General features: G+C 33.9%; 1 long non-coding RNA gene across 1 annotated transcript in view; it reads left to right on the forward strand.

Moving 5' to 3' along the window:
* Nucleotides 1-24,148, forward strand: part of LOC136037315 (uncharacterized) — a 70,565-nt gene that overhangs the window by 18,503 nt on the left and 27,914 nt on the right. The gene's annotated exons all lie outside the window — the stretch shown is intronic.

Consider the following 24,148-nt stretch of genomic DNA (forward strand, 5'->3'; position numbering starts at 1 on the left):
TTTCAAAAACTATTGGGCAAATTATTTTTAATTATAATTTAATACTAAAAAGATTAGATAGTGATATAAATTGGAAACCGGTTTGTAATTGTAAGCAATTTGGCCCATTTGTAAATCCTACTTACAAACATGTTATAACAGGGGACTTGTCAATAATAAAGCAAGATGATCTTCAAATTATAATGAATAAAGGGGCTATTTTCCGTCTTTCTCATCATCTGAAACCATCGAGTGTTCTTGATGGCTTGGAAATGATTTTGATTTATGTATTGATAAGTGGTGTAAGAAAAAGAATAAAAATATAGAGAGTCTTCAAAGTTGGAAGAATTTAATTATTAGTAGAATAAGAAATAAAATATATTCCAACTTAAAAAATAGTAACACTAAATCATTATTTTATAATGCGAAGATTAAACAAGCAATTGCTAATCTAAAGAATGAATTTGTAATTGTGCCAGTGGATAAAGCTAATAATAATTCTGCCATAATTTATCAGAAGCTGTATTGTGATATCTTAAAAAGGGAGATATGCACAACTAATGTTTACGAAAAGGTAAATATAGAGGATGAGAATTTAATTGAAAAGACTGAAGAAATACTTTTTAAAAATTTTAATATTAAAATAAATGACAATGATAAAAAGTTCCCTTTCCTATATTGGACTGTAAAATTTCATAAGAATCCCCCTAAACCACTGTTTATTGCTGGAGCAGCTAAATGTCCAACCCGCATTGCTGCTACTGACCTCTCTTTAATTTTAAAGCAAATTGACCTATTGTTCTGGAATTAAAAAATTTTCGAATTTTAATCCATATTGGAGTGTTAATAATTCACTGCAGGTGATAGATTCTTTAACAATGGTTTCAGCTAAAAGAATTGAGTCTTTCGATTTTGCGGCAATTTATACTAATTTATCACTTAATGTAGTGTTTGATAATTTAAAAACTGTTATCAAGAAATCTTTCCTCTTATCTAGTAAAAGGTTCTTAAAATAGACACTTATAATAAAAAAGCTATATGGACAAATTGCTTTAATACTACAGTTAACTTGAGATGTTACAGCTTGGTTATGATTTTTGAGTTATTAGAATTTGTTTTATACAATACTTATATAAGATTTGGGGGTGATTTGTACAAGCGAATTGTGGGAATTCTCATGGGGGGGAATGCCAGCCCATTTATAGATGACTTGTTTTTAAGTCAACTAGAATATAAATATATGATGGATAAGAATAATCCAATTAATTTAAAACATGTTTTGTCCTAAAAGATATTTAGATGATATTTTGGTCTTAAATTGTAAGGATTTCATTGATATTTCTAAAAATATATATCCATCAGAGCTTATTCTTGAGCCTAGTCATGGCGCTGGTCATGAAGATCATTTCTTAGATTTAAATATTAATATTTGTGATAATAATAAATTAAGTTTCAAAATGTATAATAAAACGGATGATTCTGATTTTGAAGTAATTAGTTTCCCATTCCCTGAAAGTAATATATACTCAAATATCACATATTCAGCGTTTTTCTCACAGTTACTTCGTTATGCAAGGATTTGTAGTAATTATATTGATTTTAAAAATAGATGTAAAATCTTGAGCCAAAAATTGATATCAAGAGGTTTTTCTGCCAATAAATTAACTTGGCAATTTAAAAAATTTAGTTTTCATTATAACGAACTTTTAAATAAATATCAAAAGAATTATCTAGTAATACTTAAAGAAATTTTCAACTAATTTTGGAGGTTCGAGAATTGTTTTCGCAGCGCCATTTATTTTGAATTGTGTTTCTAATTGAGCGGATTTTTTTAAAAATTAGCCACATGGTAAAGATGAATTCTATAATTGTTTAGTTCATTCAGGTTTTTTGCAATGTGTTAATATTTTTGATTTGGTAAAATTTATAATATTTAGTTTACCTATTGTTGCTAAAAAGAGGGATATATTAACAGGATAAGCTTGTTTTGGTTTTACTTGGTTGTTTTACATTTGCTGGGTTTTTTTCTTTCATAGGCATGTATTTTGGGGGTGATACCTGACAAAGGGGATGCCATGGATATTCTGTGGTAGCCACAGCACTGTGCTGGGTAGAGAATTTAAAGTGGCGAAACCCTATATAGGCCAGTGTATTCTCCTGATGAGCCCTTGTGTTGGGTTATTGCCTCTGAATTATTTGTCTATATTATTTTTTCTATTGTTTGGTAAATGACGACTTATACTTATTGACGACATGACTGCCTATCCATGGATTATTCTTTATGGTTGATTGTGTATGGCTATGCTGTTTGACCTATGTGATTGTATGGATGAGTAGGGTTAAGGCCTCATTCAAGTGCTGGTCTATATTAATCACTAATTTAGGAAAACAGTCTTCCTTTTCTCCTTCTGTCTCTTTTTTTTTTTCTTTTTTTTGTGTTTGTGCTGTTGCATTGGTGATTTCTCTTTTCATGATATATATATATATATATATATATATATATATATATATATATATATATATATATATATATATATATTATAAGCTGTTGGGGTGGAGCTTCGTGCCACCCCAACACCTAGTTGGTGGGGGCGCTTCGCGCCCCCCAAGTCCCCCTGCGCGCTTAAGTCGTTACGCGCCATATTAGTTACGCGCCATTGTATGGCGCTATATACAAGCTGTTGGGGTGGCGCTTCACGCCACCCCAATACCTAGTTGGTGGGGTGCTTCGCGCCACCCCAAGCCCCCCCGCGCGCGTAAGTCTTTACGCGCCATTGTAGTTGTGTCCCTGTGTCCCACCTGTGAATATAGATAGATTTATATATGTGTTTCAAACTACGTAAAACTTGCGAATATACAACATTCTTGGCTTTCCCATTGTCTGTGCATATACAAAGCCTTATGTACTAATAATGACGTCATATGCAAACGCTCTTTTTACAAATAAACAAACATGCATACACACAACTCGTTTTTATATAGATAGATAGATAGATAGATAAAATACAAATTAACTGCGTAAAACTTGCGAATATACAACATGCTTCGCTGTCCAATTGTCGCTGCAAATAAATAGATTGTCAGGTTTACCGACCCTCGAACATGCAACGTACAATTGTCCATGGGAAAAAGAATCAGTATTAAGATCTATACCACATTTTTCTAATGATTGACCTTGAGCTTTGTTAATGGTGATTGCAAATGCTAATCGAATTGGGAATTGCAATCTTTTAAATTGAAAAGGCAGATCCGTTGGAATCATGGAAATGCGAGGAATAAGAACAGCCTCACCCTCAAAAGGCCGTGTCAAGATTGTGGCCTCTATTAGGTTTTCCATTGTTTTTTTTTACGGCAAGTCGCTTGCCATTGCAAAGCTTTGGTGGGTTGATATTTCTTAAAAGTATTATTGGTACGCCTATTTTTAGTTGTAGCACGTGTGGTGGAAACCCTGAAAGATCCACGGAATTTGAAAATTCAGATGGATAATTAACCGCTTCATTTGGTTCCAAAACTGTGTCGACTGACTTGTAAAGGACTGCCTGGTCTCGAATCTTGGTCAAAACAGTATTGTTTATTTCGTGGACGTCTATATTTTTGGGTGCAAGAATCGCTCTTTCACTTAGCCATTTATTATTTTTATAATTGTTTAGAATATTCGGAAATACTTTTTCAATAAATTCATTTTTGGACGTCACTAAATTACAGAATCAGCAGGTAGTTGTATACGTCCTGAAATTGAGTCTACTGGGAGCTTTCCGTTTCCAATTGCCAGCAATTGATCTGAAAATGTTTGACCAGAGTCATCGTTTTGCAATCGGACACGCATATTTGTAGTTAATTTTAATGTTTTTACGTGTGCCCATAAATTGGAATTTTTCAGGCAAGCATTCATTTCATCTGCAGGAGTTGATCTAGGTATTATAGATAATGTTTGCCTGAAATCTCCCGCAAGCAATATTAATGTGCTGCCAAAGGGTTTCGGCTTCCCTCGCAAATCTTTCAAGCATTGATCCAGAGCCTCGAGCAATTTTTTGTGTGCCATTGTGCAGTCATCCCAAATAATAAGTTTGCATTGCTGCAATATTTTACCCATCCCAGACGATTTGGAAATATTGCACGTGGGAGTTTCTGTAGAATGCAAATTCAGAGGCAATTTCAAAGCGGAATGAGCAGTTTTTCCACCAGGCAGCAATATTGCGGCTATTCCGGACGACGCAATTGCCAACGCTATATCATTTTTTGATCGAATTGATGCCAGGATCAGTTTTATCACAAACGTTTTACCAGTATCTCCTGGCGCATCCAAAAAGAAAATTTCTCCAACGTTGTGATCGACACAATGCATTATCGTATCATAAATGTCTTTTTGTTCCGAAGTTAACTTGGAAATGTTATTTTGTACATACGACAATAGATCACTCGTACTGTAACTTTGTTCACGATCCAATTCTACACATGTCGAAACAGCAGCGATACGGTTAGGTGAAGGCATTCCCAAATCCTGAAGAGGTTTGTTTGCCATATGTACGCACAAATCTTCTATAATAATTAAAGTGTAGTTATAAATTTCTGATGTAAAATCAAAAGTCATATCTGACGTCTCTAACTGTTTTCGATGGAGTATATCTTCGGACATTTTTGACTTATATTTTACCCATAACTCTGTAGGAGCTTATGGAGAGCAAGTTGTTAAAATGATGCCAAACTATGCACGAATTTGACTTGGAGTTGACGTTTCGCACGCGTCATTGATGCAGTTATCCCAGTGTTGGTCATTCTCAAATAAATTCAGAGCTTGGCATGGAGTACGGTAAGTGTCATTTATAGTACCGTTTACAGTTCTCAAATACTCAAAGGATGTCGGACCGGGTACATTCACCAAAAGCAGGCGTAGAAAGAAGCATTCATGTTGATTGGGGTGAACGGTGTAGAGTCTTCCTATCGTGGTATCTTTGAATATTGTAGGTTGGCCGTCGAATGACTTACCCTGTTTTCGACGTTCAAATACTTTATTTTTAGTATTCCACGTATAATACGAAGGCACTTCAGTATACAGCAGTTTTTTTGCAAAAGAATCATTTTTGCAAAGCGAAAAGAAACCGGTTAACTTTGTATCCAGTGGATTCATTGCTGTTTGTTGCACGTTGGTTTCCGAGAAATAAACACGTTGACCATTCTGTAAATGTACCGCTAAATGAACAACAGGTGGACGACGTTCATGTATCGGAAATGAATGAATTCGCCAAACAGCTTCATTACTGCTTATGTATCTTCCAGCCTGATATTGTACGATTTCGTCGATATCTTTGATTTCGGGCTGCAAGCCAAAAACTGCCATGTCACTGCCTTTGTTGACGTATTTACATATGTATTTGATTGCCATTACGGAGTTGCAGTATTCAACGTTTATGTGTGCATTAAATGTTTTTGATAATAATGGGTATGGAACAACCCACTGGTTATCTACTTCGATGGCGGTACCGTTACGCTTCTTTATTATTGCTGTTTTACCGCCATCTTCAGTAGATCTTCTTCTATATTGTGGGTAACCATCATTGCCAGTAACTGTGTTGGATACTAAAAGTCGAGGATATTGCTTTGTGCACCTTCCTTTGGCCATGCATGGTGAATTTTCGTTCAGTGCACCGCAAGGTCCATGTATCATATTTTTTACAATAATATCATGTAACCCCTTATCGACATTTTCATCAGGTATTTCAGCGGAATTCACATCATCAATTTCGTTCGAAGTAATTTTTTTATGTAGCCAAATTAGTATATGTGCGTGTGGCAAACCTCATTTTTGCCATTCCACTGAGTACATCCAGCATCGCACTGACCTAAACACTTCAAAATTTACTATGTAGTTTATCAGTGATTTCAACTTTTGCCGGAAAACACGGGCCGTAATATCATGTCTATGAACCGCCGATTGTCCTTGAAGTAAAAGCTGCAGTATCTCGTCCCAAGATTGATTACATGTAAATGTAATAAATAAATCTGGACGACCATAGAGACGAACATACGCAATAGCATCTTGAGCATATTCATGTATCTGACGGGGACTGCCAGCATATGACGAAGGTAAAATTGTTAATCTTCCAACGTTTGTGGTATTACCGTCATTTATAACTGCATCTCGCAAATGAATGTATTGTAAAGAGCGGAGCTTGGTCTGATTCAGGCGGATATATAGCAAACGTTCTGATTCAATTTTAGCATACATATCAACGACGAATTGGTGAAACAAATGACGGCATTTTAAAATATAATTTTCTTCATCCTGCCGAATCTTTTGTCTATAGTAATAATAATGCATTGCACTGCATTTCTTATTCATTTCTTTGTTAGTGGCTGGATTCATCAATTTACTATTAAAGTTATAGCCGTCGGCTCCATCCCAAAAAGTGATAGGATATTGTAGGGCATCGTAGTATCGATGAGTTTCAGCAATTCTTAACAACTGAGCGTTTCGCTTATGAAGAACAATATCTCGAGGTAAAAACTGATCACCGACCATAACGATTGCCACTTCGTCAATAGTTGGAGCATTGTATCTACGCACATGTTGGCCAGGAGGCGTTTTGTCAGCGGAAATAACAATTTTATGCGTATCAGTAGGCATCAAATTGATGGCTGTTTTGAACAGACGCACTAAATTATTATTTTCGTGGAAAAGATGTTGCAATTCGGAAACGATTGTCCTTTCAACTGTGGGAGAAATTTTGCAACGTGCATTCAATTCAGAATTTCTATCACTGATGAAGTACAATTGTGAAAATTTATGATTCTCGCCTGAGAATGGTAGAAGGGACCCTGCTCTTTGATAAATTTGCCCTTTTACTTTGAAAGTAGACATAAATTGATCTGGATTTTCGATTTGGGCTCCAAACGACGTCATTCGGAAACATGAGTTATATTTTCCGATTTGTGACAAAAAACGCTTAGATTCTGACGTAGTTCCAGTAAGGAAAGTCTTCAATGGCTCTGGTGGTGCAGCCAATAGAGGAAGTTTAACTTTTCCTGAGGCGCAACACATTCCCATTGTTTCACCATTGAATTTCAAGGCCTTGCAATAGGGACAAATTTTAGACATAGTCCCGATTTGAACACATCTACTCAAGCTATAATCATCGACTGGGCTGTACCTGAATGCCAGGCGATAACTTTCAGGTTGCTAGATTCCTCGGCACGCTTTCTTTTCTTACTTTCTCTATCAGCAGCAAGCCTGATTTCTTGCTGTTCTCGTGATTCCTCGGCACGCCTTCTTTTTTCACTTTCTCTATTAGCAGCAAGCCTGGTTTCATGTTGCTCTGGTAGTTCCTCGGCATGCCTTCTTTTTTCACTTTCTCTTTTAGCAGCAAGTCTGGTTTCATTTTGCTCTGGTAGTTCCTCGGCATGCCTTCTTTTTTCACTTTCTCTTTTAGCAGCAAGTCTGGTTTCGCGTTGCTCTGGTAGTTCCTCGGCATGCTTTCTGTTCTTTCTTTCTCTATCAGCCTTAAGCCTGTTTCCTTGCTGTTCTTTTGATTCCTCGGCACGCTTTCTTTTCTTACTTTTTCTATCAGCCTCAAGCCTGTTTCCTTGCTGTTCTTTTGATTTCTCGGCACGCTTTCTTTTCTTACTTTCTCTATCAGCAGCAAGTTTTTTGGCATAGACTCTTTGAGCATCTTCCTCGGCTGTTGCCATTGTAAGTTAATCAGTCATTTTACAGTTAAACATTAAAAGATTTCTACGTGAACGCATGTCTTAAATATCTTTAATGACGTCACCGTCATAACAAAAATGACGACAACTAACTTCATGACGTCAGTCAACACACAAACATGACGTCACCCGAAAGACAGACCCATACATCCACAGACAACTATATATATATATATATATATATATATATATATATATATATATATATATATATATATATATATATATATATATATATATATATATATATATATATATATATATATTTCAAAAGTTAGTAAGTGTAAAAGTCGTTGTTTTCTTTGCCAAGATCATTTTTTCCCACGGACTTGTGTTAAGAGTACATTGTATAATAAAAATTTTGCATGCAAGTTACGTGGTAATGTTAATTGTAGAACAGCCAATGTAATTTACCTATTAGAATGTAATAAATGCTGCCTACAATATGTGGGGAAAGCAACTAATAATATATATAAAAGATTGTCTGGACATAAGACAACAGTTAATAATGAAAAAACTAATAACTATCTAGTTCAACATTGTAATAATGGTAAATGTTCCATATCAGATATAACTGTCACAATTTTAGAAAATTTAGAATTAGAAAATTTAAATAAAGAAGAGAAGAATAATAGACTACGTACACAGGAGGATTTCTGGATCCATACTCTTGGTACAGCTTATCCTTTTGGACTAAATGATCGTGTAGCTAAATATGGTGACACGTCTCATGTTGTTGTTAAATGTATTGATGGTTTTATGGACCATCCTTCTTTTACTTGTCCTACTAAACGTAAAAAACGATCGAGAGGACATACGAAAAATAATAGAAAAAATGAATTGGATGTACATATGCTTTCTATAGATCTATGCCAGCTACTTGAATCTAGGGGTATGATTTCTGTAATAAAATGTCTAAATAATTTATCCAAGAGGAATTTAATCAAACTTTTCTGGATTGTTAAGAATAATACAGCTCTTGACTATAATTTTAAAGTAATATGTGATACAATTTGCATTCTAACTAAAACGAAATTTATTTCAAAAAAGAATAAGTCTGATAAGATTGGTAAGAAGGACAACATATTATATTTACCTATTAATTTTACTGGTAAGCAGATTGAAGATATTAATTTACCAGAAATTTTAAATCAACGGCATGTGAAACAGGCCCTTCCTAGTAACTTGAATTATAATGATAGTCCAATTTGAACTTATAAATTTTCAAAAACTATTGGGCAATTTATTTTTAATTATAATTTAATACTAAAAAGATTAGATAGTGATATAAATTAGAAACCGGTTTGTAATTGTAAGCAACTTGGCCCATTTGTAAATCCAACTTACAAACATGTTATAACAGGGGACTTGTCATTAATAAAGCAAGATGATCTTCAAATTATAATGAATAAAGGGGCTAATTTCCGTCTTTCTCATCATCTGAAACCATCGAGTGTTCTTGATGGCTTGGAAAATGATTTTGATTTATTTATTGAAAAGTGGTGTAAGAAAGAGAATAAAAATAAAGAGAGTTTTCAAAGTTGGAAGAATTTAATTATTAGTAGAATAAGAAATAAAATATATTCTAACTTAAAAAATAGTAACACTAAATCATTATTTTATAATGCGAAGATTAAACAAGCAATTGCTAATCTAAAGAATGAATTTGTAATTGTGCCAGTGGATAAAGCTAATAATAATTTTGCCATAATTTGTCAGAAGCTGTATTGTGATATCTTAAAAAGGGAGTTATGCACAACTAATGTTTACGAAAAGGTAAATATAGAGGATGAGAATTTAATTGAAAAGACTGAAGAAATACTTTTTAAAAATTTTAATATTAAAATAAATGACAATGATAAAAAGTTCCCTTTCCTATATTGGACTGTAAAATTTCATAAGAATCCCCCTAAACCACTGTTTATTGCTGGAGCAGCTAAATGTCCAACCCGCATTGCTGCTACTGACCTCTCTTTAATTTTAAAGGAAATTGTAAATAAACTTAAAACCTATTGTTCTGGTATTAAAAAATTTTCGAATTTTAATCCATATTTGAGTGTTAACAATTCACTGCAGGTGATAGATTCTTTAACAATGGTTTCAGCTAAAAGAATTGAGTCTTTCGATTTTGCGACAATTAATACTAATTTATCACTTAATGTAGTGTTTGATAATTTAAAAACTGTTATCAAGAAATCTTTCCTCTTATCTAGTAAAAGGTTCTTGAAAATAGACACTTATAATAAAAAAGCTATATGGACAAATTGCTTTAATACTACAGTTAACTTGAGATGTTACAGCTTGGATATGATTTTTGAGTTATTAGAATTTGTTTTATACAATACTTATATAAGATTTGGGGGTGATTTGTACAAGCAAATTGTGGGAATTCCCATGGGGGGGAATGCCAGCCCATTTATAGCTGACTTGTTTTTAAGTCAACTAGAATATAAATATATGATGGATAAGAATAATCCAATTAATTTAAAACATGTTTTGTCAAATAATAAAAGATATTTAGACGATATTTTGGTCTTGAATTGTAAGGATTTCATTGATATTTCTAAAAATATATATCCATCAGAGCTTATTCTTGAGCCTAGTCATGGCGCTGGTCATGAAGATCATTTCTTAGATTTAAATATTAATATTTGTGATAATAATAAATTAAGTTTTAAAATGTATAATAAAACGGATGATTTTGATTTTGAAGTGATTAGTTTCCCATTCCCTGAAAGTAATATACACTCAAATATCACATATTCATCGTTTTTCTCACAGTTACTTCGTTATGCAAGGATTTGTAGTAATTATATTGATTTTAAAAATAGATGTAAAATCTTAAGCCAAAAATTGATATCAAGAGGTTTTTCTGCCAATAAATTAACTTGGCAATTTAAAAAATTTAGTTTTCATTATAACGAACTTTTAAATAAATATCAAAAGAATTATCTAATAATACTTAAAGAAATTTTCAACTAATTTCGGAGGTTCGAGAATTGTTGTCGCAGCGCCATTTATTTTCAATTGTGTTTCTAATTGAGCGGATTTTTTTTTTAAATTAGCCACATGGTAAAGATGAATTCTATAATTGTTTAGTTCATTCAGGTTTTTTTGCAATGTGTTAATATTTGTGATTTGGTAAAATTTATAATATTTAGTTTAACTATTGTTGCTAAAAAGAGGGATATATTAACAGGATAAGCTTGTTTTGGTTTTACTTGGTTGTTTTACATTTGTTGTTTTTTTTTCTTTCATAGGCATGTATTTTGGGGTTGATACCTGACACGGGGATGCCATGGATATTCTGTGGTAGTCACAACACTGTGCTGGGTAGAGAATTTAAAGTGGCGAAACCCTATATAGGCCAGTGTATTCTCCTGATGAGCCCTTGTGTTGGGTTATTGCCTCTGAATTATTTGTCTATATTATTTTTTCTATTGTTTGGTAAATGACGACTTATACTTATTGACGACATGACTGCCTATCCATGGATTATTCTTTATGGTCGATTGTGTATGGCTATGCTGTTTGACCTATGTGATTGTATGGATAAGTAGGGTTAAGGCCTCATTCATGTGCTGGTTTATATTAATCACTAATTTAGGAAAACAGTCTTCCTTTTCTCCTTCTGTCTCTTTTTTTTTTTGTGTGTGTTTGTGCTGTTGCATTGGTGATTTCTCTTTTCATGATATATATATATATATATATATATATATATATATATATATATATATATATATATATATGTGTGTGTGTGTGTGTGTTTTTAGCTACGTAAAACTCGCGAATATACAACATTCTTCGCTGTCCCATTTTCTTTGCACATAAATAGATTGTCAGGTTTACTGACTCTTGAACATGCAACACATAATTTTCCATGGGAAAAACAATCCATATTCAGATCAATACCTCATTATTCTAATGATTGCCCTTGAGCTTTGTTTATGGTGATTGCTAATCAAACATTCCCTGTGTCCCCGTCGTCATTTATATATCCCCCCTGTGCCCCCGGCGTCCTCGTTGTAGTTGTGTCTCTTTGTCCCGGTCGTCATTTATATTCCCTGTTTCCCGGTCGTGATTTGTGTCCTGGTGTCCCAGTCTGTAATTTCTCTTTGAGTCTCCCGGTCCTCATTTATATTCCCTGTGTCCCGGTCGTCATTTGTGTCCCAGTGTTGTATATTCCCCAACAACACACCCCAACAAACACCCCAACAGCTAGTGTTGTATTTTCGCAAGTTTTACGTAGTTTAAAACATAGATATATCTTTCCATATTCACAGGTGGGACACAGGGACACAACTACAATGGCGCGTAACTAATATGGCGCGTAACGACTTACGCGCGTGCGAAGTGCCCCCACCAACTAGGTACCAACAAAGGCAGTGACATGGCAGTTTTTGACTTGCAGTCCGAAATCAGTGATGTCGATGAAATCGTACAATATCAGGCTGGAAGATACATAAGCAGTAATGAAACTATTTGGCGAATTCTTTCATTTCCGATATACGAACGAAGTCCAGCTGTTTTTCACTTAGCGGTACATTTACAGAATGGTCAACGTGTTTATTTTTCGGAATCCAACGTGCAACAAAGAGCCCTGAATCCACCGGATACAACGTTAACTACTTTCTTTTCGTTATGCCAAAATGATTCTTTTGCAAAAAAAAACTGCTGTATACTGAAGTGCCTTCGTATTACACGTGGAATACTAAAAATAAATCATTTGAACGTCGAAAACAGGGTAAGTCAGTCGAAGGCCAACCTACCATCTTCAAAGATACCACGATAGGAAGACTCTAAGCCATTCACCCCAATTAACATGAATGCTTCTTTCTACGCCTGCTTTTGGTGAATTTACCCGGTCCGACGTCCCTTGAGTATTTGAGAACTGTAAACGGTACTATACATGAAACTTACCGTAGTGCATGCCAAGCTCTGAATTTATTGGAGAATGACCAACACTGGGATAACTGCATCAATGACGCGTACGAAACGTCAACTCCTAGTCAAATTCGTGCATTGTTTGGAATCATACTGACAACTTGCTCTCCTTCAGCTCCTACAGAGTTATGGGAGAAATTTAAATCGAAAATGTCCATAGACGTCAGATATGACTTTTGATTTTACATCAGAATTTTATAACTGCATTTTAGTTATTATTGAAGATTTGTGCTTATGTATGGCAAACAAACCTCTTCAGGATTTGGGAATGCCTTCACCTAATCGTACCGCTGCTGTTCGACATGTGTAGAATTGGATCGTGAACAAAGTTACAACACGAGTGATCTGTTGTCGTATGTACAAAATAATATTTTTAAGTTAACGTCTGAGAAAAATGACATTTATGATACGATAATGCATTGTGTCAATAACAATGTTGGAGAAATTTTTTTGGATGCACCAGGAGGTACTGGTAAAACGTTTGTGATAAAACTGATTCTGGCATCAATTCGATCAAAAGATGATATAACGTTGGCATTTGCATCGTCCAGAATAGCCGCAACGTTGCTGCCTGGTGGAAGAACTGCTCATTCCGCTTTGAAATTGCCTCTGAATTTGCATTCTACAGAAACTCCCACATGCAATATTTCCAAATCATCTGGGATGGGTAAAGTATTGCAGCAATGCAAACTTATTGTTTGGGACGAGTGCACAATGGCACACAAAAAAATCGCTCGAGGCTCTGGAGGAATCTTTGCGAGATTTCAGAGGAAATTCGAAACCCTTTGGCAGCACATTAATATTGCTTGCGGGAGATTTCAGGCAAACATTACCTATAATACCTAGATCAACCCCTGCAGACGAAATGAATGCTTGCCTGAAAAATTCCAATTTATGGGCACACGTAAACACATTAAAATTAACTACAAATATGCGTGTCCGATTGCAAAACGATGAGTCTGTTCAAACATTTTCAGATCAATTGCTGGCAATTGGAAACGGAAAGCTCCCCTTATACTCAATTTCAGGACGTATACAACTACCTGATGAATTCTGTAATTTAGTGACGTCCAAAAATGAATTAGTTGAAAAAGTATTTCTGAATATTCTAACCAATTATAAAAATCATAAATGGCTAAGTGAACGACTGATTCTGGCAGCCAAAAATATAGACATCCACGAAATCAACAATATTGTTTTGACCAAGATTCGAGACCTGGCAGTCCTTTACAAGTCAGTCGACACAGTTCTGGAACCAAATGAAGCGTTTAATTATCCATCTGAATTTTTAAATTCCCTGGATCTCCCGGGGTTTTCATCACACATGCTAGAACTAAAAGTAGCCGTACCAATAATATTGTTACGAAACATTAACCCACCAAAGCTTTGCAATGGCACGCGACTTGCCGTAAAAAAAAAACAATGTAAAACGTAAAAGAGGCAACAATCTTGACAGGGCCTTTTAAGGGTGAGGCTGTTCTTATTCCTCGCATTCCCATGATTCCAACGGATCTGCCTTTTCAATTTAAAAGATTGCAATTCCCAATTCGATTAGCATTTGCAATGTTTGTGTTTTTAACTACGTAAGACTTGCGAATATACAACATTCTTTGCTGTCCCATTGTCTGTGCATATAAATAGATTGTCAGGTTTACCGACTCGTGAACATGCAACACATAATTGTCCATGGGAAAAACAATCCGTATTCAGATCTATACCTTATTATTCTAATGATTGCCCTTGAGCTTTGTTGATGGTGATTGCTAATCAAACATTCCCTGTGTCCCCATCATCATTTGTATATCCTCCTGTGCCCCCCGGCGTCCCCGTTGTAGTTGTGTCCCTGTGTCCCAGTCGTCATTTATAGTCGACAAACATGACGTCAGTCGACACACAAACATGACTTCAGTCGACACACACGTCCCAGTCGTCATTTGTGTCCCGCTGTCCCAGTCTGTAATTTCTCTTTGAGTGTCCCGTTCGTCATTTATATTCCCGGTGTCCCGGTCTGTATATTCATTCGTTTTTGAATTGGTATATGACAAAATAAATTTTTTATTTTTTGCCTTTTTTTCTTTTTATTTTTTTTTTTTTTGGTTTTTACCTTTATTTTAGCTTTATATTTTTTTTTCTTTTTTCTGTTTAGTTTTTTTGTAGTTTTTTCCTTTTTTTAGTTTTTTTTCTTTTTCAGTTTTTAGTTTTCTTATTAGTTTTTAGTCTTTTTTCTTTTTAGTTTTTTTGCTGTTTTTACCCTTTTTTAGTTTTTTAGTTTTTTTTTTCTTTTTTAGTAGTTTTTACCTGTTTTTTAGTTTTTCTTAGTTTTGTTTTCTTTTTTAGTTTTTTCTTCTTTTGTATTAATGCTAAAGCCAAGGTTCGAACCTAGAATCTCTCGGACCTAGAACCTGGAACATAACGCTTTATCAACTCAGCTACTTCGGCTTGAATACATTTACCTTTTTTAGTTTTTTTTATTTTTATTTTAATTTTTTTTTAGTTTTCTTTTTCTCCTTTATTTGTCAGTTTTTTTCCTTTTTTTAAGTTTTTTTTCAGTCTTTAGTATTTTTTAGTTTTTTACTTTTTTTGATTAGTTTTTATTTTTTTTTCTTTTTAGTTTTTTTGTAGTTTTTACCTTTTTTTAGTTTTTTTTAATTTTTTTTTACTTTTTTAGTTTTTAGTTTTTTACCCTTTTTTAGTTTTTTTTTTGTTCTTTAGATTTTATAGTATTTTCTTTTTAGTTTTTTTGTAGTTTTTATCTTTTTTAGTTTTTTTCTTCTTTTGTATTAATGTTATAGCCAAGGTTCAAACCTGGAACCTCTCGGACCTAGAACCTGGAACATAACGCTTTACCAACTGAGCTACTGTATATGTATTTGTATCGGATTAACGACGCTTCTTGACTACTAAGGTCCCATTCATTTTTGAATTGGTATATGATGGAATAATTCAGACGTCATATGCGGACAGTGACGTCACTCGACAGACACACAGACAACTTATTTTTATATATATAGAAGATATATATATATATATATATATATATATATATATATATATATATATATATATATATATATATATATATATATATATATATATATAAAATGAAGAGAAATTATCACACATATGAGGGGGCTCACCCCCAAGTTAGCATCTCTCTCTTTACGCTGAAGTTCGAATTTTGTTCCAATTCTTTAAGGATGGCCCCTGAATCACCAAGGTAGTTTAATTAGAATAAATAGCTCTTTTGAAAGTACTAAAAAGACTTTGGCGTAAAGAGCAAGGCATTGACAAGGGGTGCAAATCCCCTCATATACGTAATAATTTCTGTTCTTTTTAAGTTGTAATGTTGTTCCTTACTTTCAATTGAAAAAACTTGTTTTTTTAGTTGTTTTCTGAGCGTTTATTAAATACTACTGGGAAAAATTCCTCCATGGAAAGATCCTCCCACGTAGCCACATCCCCCTGACCCCCTCACTAGAAAAAAATCCCTCCTGAAGACGCCTGTATGCTTCCCAATAACCAATACAAGGCTACATGTAAACAATGGGCAAAGTTCATAGCTTGCAGACCTTCCCCCAGCGACTTTAGGAGATTAAGTTATCCCCAAAGACATAGTTACTAGATTTTTCGACTATGCCAAACAAAATAGCAATCTCAAAATTTTGACCGGGTCACTTTGGGAAAAAATGAGCTTGGTATGGGGCCTAGTAGCCCTCCAATTTTTTTTGGTCACTTATAAAGGGTACTAGAACTGTTAATTTTCGTTCGAATTAATCCTTTTGTGATATTCTAGGATCACTGTGCGATACGATCGCCCCCGGGAAAAAAACAAAACAAATAAACACGCAAATAATAAAAGAATCTGAACCTAAGCATCCGTGATCTTTCTTCTGGTAAAAATTACAGAACTCCACATTTTTGCACATAGGATTTTGAAACCTCTACAGTAGGGTTTTCTGATACGCTGATTCTGACAGTGTGATTTTCATTAAGATTGTATGACTTTTAGGGGGCATTTTCCCCTTTTTCAAAACTAAGACAAATTTCTCAGGCTCGTAACTTTTAACAGGTAAGATTACTGATGACTTGAGATCAGGATAAGAATTTTATTGTTTTGATGTATCTATTGGTATCAAAGTTATGTTTTTTTTTAGAGTTTCGGTTCCTATTAAGCCGGGGTCGCTCCTTACTTACAGTTCATTACCAAGAACTGTTTGATAGACCAGGGAGTTACATCTGGGTATGAACATGGGCAGAGAATGGGGGTTTCAAACCATAGATAAGGTTTGTTTCCGTATGGGTATTTATCGGGAAATGATATCGGTATCGTATCGGTACGATACCGATATATCTGTATCCAACCCCAAAAATCCATACCGTTAGGTCCCTACTCTAGACGTTACCATAGAATATCTTATATTTCTCCAAAGCCAACATTTCACATAGTGAAATGTGGTAACCAGAGCCATGATTACCACGCGGTCACCTTCGTCATGTCTTCATCATATTTTAACACATAACTACCATTGATACTGAGGCCATGAATATTTCCATGAAAATCATGGAGTATTATTCAATGAACATATTGTATTGTGGATACAGCACCGATTTGGATTTTTCCTCCTTATGCCACCAATCTCAGTTTATAGCAAAAAAGGGACAAGAGTCCAAAGTCCACAGCCTTAGGCCCGTTTGATCATATTTCGGAAAGCTCGTGTACTTTTCGTTTGGGCTAAAAAGCGTGGTTTTTTTCTTCAGCTTTAGCCACTAGGCTTTCGTTTCCTTGAGCTATGATTCTGCTTTCAAGTAGGAAGCTTCATTGAAAAAGTCAAGCATGAAGCAGTCAGTACGACTGGCTGTTCAGTCAATACTAACTGGACAATATGTACTGCCGATCCAGTTAACATAGTATGACAGACATGAGCCAACCAAAGGTCAGTACGGTCTAGATTCAAATCAAAGCTAGACTAACCTGAAACTACTTAAGATGGGTGACAGTTCATTGCCCCTACCACCAAAATGTTTTCTTAGAATTCTGAATATAAAATTTTTGACCGCTTCAAGGTTGTGACTCAAATTGGAAAAAAAAATTGATAGTGATTCTGTACAAAGACAAGTTAAGCCTGGCTCCTTAATGCATGAACATACTACTACTACATATTGAAACATATTGACATACCGAACGCGCTGATCACCTATTACACTCCTTTGGAGAAACATATGAACAACTGAAAGTCTGTCAACAGAAATCATGAAGGTAAGTATACAATTTAACTAGTGTGCAGGAAAGATTAATTAATAGGCCAATCTGTAATTACTAAAGCACAATTCAGACCTTTTTTTACTGTGGTTAAATTTGATGGAAAAGATCCACACTTTCCGCAAAAAGCACAAAACTTAGACCCTCACCACTTTCTTGAAATAAACTGAAATTGAGAGGAAAAAGAAAGAAGATAAAACCTAAGTCTTATCCCCGCAGCATAAGTACAATAAATAATGAAATAAAACTTAAAAAATACAAAATAACCGCACATTTCGCTAATCTATCACTCTTCTAAGCCCCCCACCCCTGAAGACTTATGTTATTTCTGTTTAATAATTATGTATAATTAATATTATTAGTGATTTGTTGCCCTTGAATTGAGCAAATAAAAAGAAGATGGAGTGTAAGAAAGGACCAAGTATGGATAAATGAAACATCTATAAAACATGAGATGAATGAAACAAGAAGTTTTTTCGGTATAAACACAAAGAAACTACTTCATTTTCGAAGTGAATTTTCCAAGGTGACGGTTTTTTCTTTTATTTGTGTTAATTTTTTTTTTTTTTTTTTTTTTTTTTTTTTTTTTTTTTTTTTTTTTTTTTTTTCGGTGATATACCACGCGCTCAAGTATGCCATTAGGCATTTGCGCTGTTTGTTTAAATGGTTTAATTCTTGTTGTAAATAAACATGTATCTATCTAAAAAAAAACATGTATCTATCTAAAAAGTAGGAGCATTTTCTTTAAATAGAAACAACGGTAAATATCAATTTTGATTTCAAAGCTTTTTTTAAACCCTTCTTTTGCTGTTTTTTTTTCTTTATTACTAATTACGACGTACAATGGTGTCAATTGGTAGTATTTAAATTAATCTATTTACTTTAAAAAAAAATACAAATGACACTGGTGAGTTTAAGGTCCTTAGGTGAGTTTAAGGAGAACAGTACCGAGACACTGCTCCACAATAATTTCTCTTTGCTTGAATTTAAATCCAAGTTAGTCTTGTTGTTGAAGTAATTGAGTGGAGCTTCCAGAATTTCTTCTCTAGGCTCCATGATCCTTTTTCTGTTTTTTCTCCAGCTTAAAAAAAAACAACTAATTTTAGATTGGTTTTACATTGACCCGCCATCTTCACAATCATACTTCGTCATACTGAATAATCTACTACACTCAAACTAACAATTAGTCTAATACCCTGTCAAATTTCTTAAAAATTCGACTTTACCAAATACAAATACAATATTTTTAATAGTCAAAAATTCAAAAAATGTCCAAAAACTAAAATATTACAACTAACAATTTCATTCCGCTTCCTGTATAAGGAGGGATGTCTTACCTTCCATAGGAAATCCTTCATTGTAGTGGCATCAATAATTTAGCAAAAAATAATTTCAAAAAAATTTTTTAATACACTTTCATCATATATATAAATACAACTTAATAACATATAATTATGGAATGTAAAAAGTATGAGACTGCTAGATCATGACTAAAGGAATAAGTAGAAAAGAGAGGTATTCAGTTTAGAATAAAAGAATTTTTGTCAAAAGGTTGTCAAAACAAAAAGAGACAGTTAAGTTTTTAGGACAATACGTAAAGGGTACTGGCCTAATTGATATGTTGTAAAATAATGAACAGTGTAGTATATGTGGATGTATAGCAATGGATGAAGTGTAATGTAAACAATGTTCGGTTCTTCCTCCCCTGTTAAATAATCGTAAATATGAATTTGTGTAAGTATGAAAGAATTAACGGATTTTTTTGAAAGAATAATCAAAAAATATATAAAATAGTTTAGTTATTATTTGTTGGGGGAATAAAATTAAGTTTTAATTTTATTTTCAATTGGTATTGGATTTACCACTTGTTTCTTTATATGTTCGTTAATGAAAGCAAGTTGTGAGTCTGTTGAAATTGAATATAATTCAAAAGTGGTCAAGTTAGTCTTGAAATACATCTAAAGAACCAAGGAAATCGAAAATAAAATTTAGTTGCTTGAATTATTTATCTGAATTATTGAATTAGTAATTAAATAATTGAATAATAATTTGTCACTCAGCAAAAAACACTTTTGAAAATTCCAAAAATCCAGAAATTCATTTAACGAAAAACACTTCCATATATTCATTTACGCAATTCCTGGTTGCAGTGGGCATAGATAAAAAAAAGGTAAGGTATCAAACCACCCAAAAATGAATAGCTTAAAGGTATAGCTGTCTTCAGGAATCTTTGAATTTTCACAGACGATAAAATCGAACAGTTCGTAGTAACGAACTGTAGTAAGGAGCGACCCGGCTCAATAGTAAACGAAACTCTAAAAAACGGAATTTTGATGCTAAAATATACATCAAAAGAATCAGATTTTCATGCTGATTTTAAATATATAAGTTTCATCAAATTTAGTCTTTTTCATCAAAAGTTACGAGCCTGAAAAAATTTGCCTTATTTTAGAAAATAGGGGAAAACACCCCCTAAAAGTCAGAGAATCTTAACGAAAATCACATCATCGCATTTAGCGTATCAGAAAACCCTATAGCGAAATTTTCAAGCTTCTATCTACAAAAATGTGGAATTTCGAATTTTTTGCCAGAAGACAAATCACGGGTGCGTGTTTATTTGTTTGTTTGTTTGTTGTTTTTTTCTTTTCCCCAGGGGTCATCGTATCGACCAAGTTGTCCTAGAATGCCGCAAGAGGGCTCATTCTAACGGAAATGAAAAGTTCTAGTGCCCTTTTTCAGTGACCAAAAAAATTGGAGGGCACCTAGGCCCCCTCCCACGCTCATTTTTCTCCAAAGTCAACAGATCAAAATTTTGAAATAGCCATTTTGTTCCACATAGTCAAAAACCATAATAACTATGTCTTTTGGAATGACTTACTCCCCCAGAGTCCCTGGGGGAGGGGCTGCAAGTTACAAACTTCGACCAGTTTACATATAATAATGGTTATTGGGAAGTGTACAGTCGTTTTCAGGGGATTTTTTTTTGGTTTTGGGGCTGGGGTTGAGGGGAGGGGAGGGGGCTATGTGGGAGGATTTTTCCTTGGAGAAATATGTCATGGGGGAACAGAAATTCAATGAAAAGGGCGCAGGATTTTCTAAAATTACTATAAAAAAAAACCATGAAAAAATAAACATGGAAATTTTTCTCAATTGAAAGTAAAGAGTAGCATCGAAAATTAAAACGGACAGAGATTATTACGCATATGAGGGGCTCTAAAAATACTTTAGCATAAAGAGTGAGGTATTTAGGAGGAGATAAATACCTCGCTCTTTATGCTATAGTATTTTTAGTAATTTCAACTATTTATTCTACGGCCTTTCTGATTCAGGGGTCATTCTTAAAGAATTAGGACAAAACTTATGATTTAGTGGAAAGAACGAGGTATTAACGAGGGTATAAACCCCCTCATATACATAATAAAAATTAATGAATATAAAAGTTTGTTACGTAAGTTAATTCTTAAGTTACGTATATTTTTTACTAATAAAAAAATTCGTTAAAAATTAAGATTTATAGTTGCCTTTTTATGTAACCGAAAAATTGCACGGCAACTAGGCCTCCTTCTCCATCCCTTATTTCTCAAAATCGTCTGATCAAAACTAAGAGAAAGCCATTTAGCCAAAAAAGGAATTAATATGCAAATTTTAATTTTAATAATTTATGTGTGGGGAGCCAAAATCAAACATGCATTAATTCAAAAACGTTCAGAAATTATATATAAAAAACTAGTCTTTTAAACTGAAAGTAAGGAGCGACATTAAAACTTAAAACGACCAGAAATTACTCCATATATGAAATGGGTTGTCCCCTCCGCAATCCCTCGCTCTTTACGCTTAAGTTTGACTCTTTCCCACAATTATGCTTTTAAAACAATTAAAAGCTTTAGCGTAAAGAGCGAGGGATTGCGGAGGGGACAACCCGTTTCATATACGGAGTAATTTCTGTTCGTTTTAAGTTTTAATGTCGCTCCTTACTTTCAGTTTAAAAAACTAGTTTTTTTTAATACAATCAATAATAAAAAGACTACGCCCCTTAGATTAGCAATAAATGAAGGTGAAGGGTTGGCAGTGGGTAATGAGAGCATCGTTCAAATTTGCTTCACTGAACTTCACTTAGCTTTGTTAGTACAGATGGTGGTTGCAATGAAGACGATAAAAGTAGAATAGCCGAGGCCCAGGGTACTTTTCCATAGTTAAAACATTCTAGAAGTTAAGTTTACCAGCCAAGAATAGAATATTAGATGCTAAGGGGATGATGAGGGTCATGTACGGTTCTGACATTTCGTCGCATCAGATCTCAGAAGATGATTTGATTGATATTTTCAAGGGAGAATCTCAACGGATTGTTTTAGGTATCCCTTTGAGTGACTGTATCTTAAATAGTGAGCTGTACAAAAAATATAGAGCTATAATGAAAATAAGGTCGAAATGGTAAGGTTGTTTTACGGATGATACGTTACCAAAGAACTTCCTTCTCCGCCCCACGTCGAGGGCCCAACAACAATCAGGTTATCTCTGAATAGAGTAGGAAGAGGTCATAAGAAAGGATTTAAAAGAAAATGAAACTTCTTGGGAGGGTTTAAAGAGGCTTTGAATAGATTGGGAGGGAGTATTGTGCAGAGCGCTTAAAAGCAGTTTGACCTCTAGTGGCTTGGTGCTGCATTAGTAATAGTAGTAGTAGAAAAGTGATCTCAAATCGACTATTAATTTTATTTATTTTCACAATTCAACGTGGCAACACTGACGAAACGTGATACTTTCCTAAAAATGATTCTTAATTTTCAAAAACTGAAATAAAATATTAGAAAGTCGTGGGTTTGAGATATGAACAGACATATGATGGGTCCACGGGTAAAATTTCACAAAAGAAACCTTTCTGTATGTCTGTTCTGAAACTATTCTGTAGAACATTAACAAGCGCACCACAAATACCTATGCATAAAGAAAATGAAGGCTTCTTGTTCTCAAAGTATAATATAATACTCTAAATAAAATGTATGTATAGGAATGCCAATCGAAGGGAGGAGAATAGGGGCAAGCGTACATCCTTCTAAATCTTGAGACACCTTTATTGATATTTCTATTGAAAAAAGAGTAAAAAAAAAAAAATCCCTACATCCAAAATCCAGTTAATTAAAGCTAGAATTTAGGAAGGGTAAATGTTTATCAGCCTTTGTCATTGACCGACTTCTCCATGACGATTTTATAGGACTTTTCAATCCGTGATAAGTAATAGGAAATAATATAATGAAGATTTATTCAAAAAGGAGGATTCTGAGAAGGAACTAAAACGATTTAAAAATAACAGGGCTGAAGGTCCTTGTAACATGATACATGAGTTATTTAAATATGGGTCGGATTAAAATTAGAGGGTAGATACTGAAAATTGCAAAAATTACTTTGATGAAAGGTCGAACTTTTAAGTGTTTCTCAATTGACATGTTTTCCTTTTTTCAAAATGCTTGCTCATATTGGCTCAACGACACACGAAAACCGATCGTGACCATCGAGAAACTAGAAAAACTCCTGGGCTGAAAACCAGTCGGTACTAATAAAAAAAAACTGACCGGTTTTCCCATGGTACCGATGACAGTTTGATCCTTTAACTTATAAGTATTTTTCAGAGGAATTCTTTAAAGAGAGTTTGAACAAATCACTCGATTGACCATGCAGCAAACTTTAGTCCTTACTCCTTAAAATTGTCTTTCTAAAAGCAATTTAACTGTTTCATCTTTACTGCGACTGCTTCGGAAAATATACTGACATTGAGAATAATTTAAATAACATCATAATGAATTAAGCAGCATAATTAGTATATTATAAAATAAAAATTGCGACAATGAGTATAATTAAATTTTATCGACAAAGAGGTTTCTGTGATAATTGTATACTTAGAGGTCATTTTACATTCTTAAATAATATCCCAGCAGTCACGAAATTGTTTTTGAACTTTAATGGGACTAGAGGCATGAGTTTTGAAAGAACTTAAGGCCTCTTAATACTCAATTTTTCTTTGTTTTTAACTCTCATGGTCAGTGCTAATACAAATAATCAAATTCTGAAACACTTAAAATTCTGTTGACTTACAATTGGTCAGCTTGAAAACAGTGATGATAACAGAATATTGAAGAAAAGGTTTACATGTCAAAAGACAATAAAGACAACGTTAGAATAAGTGTTTTACTTAATATATTTTTTCAAGATTTACACTTAAGCCTTTGCGAAGCTCTAGCTTTGAAACTAAAAACCAAAGGGTATAGA

Source organism: Artemia franciscana, chromosome 16, assembly GCF_032884065.1.
Source record: "Artemia franciscana chromosome 16, ASM3288406v1, whole genome shotgun sequence".
Taxonomy (NCBI): Eukaryota; Metazoa; Arthropoda; class Branchiopoda; order Anostraca; family Artemiidae; genus Artemia; species Artemia franciscana.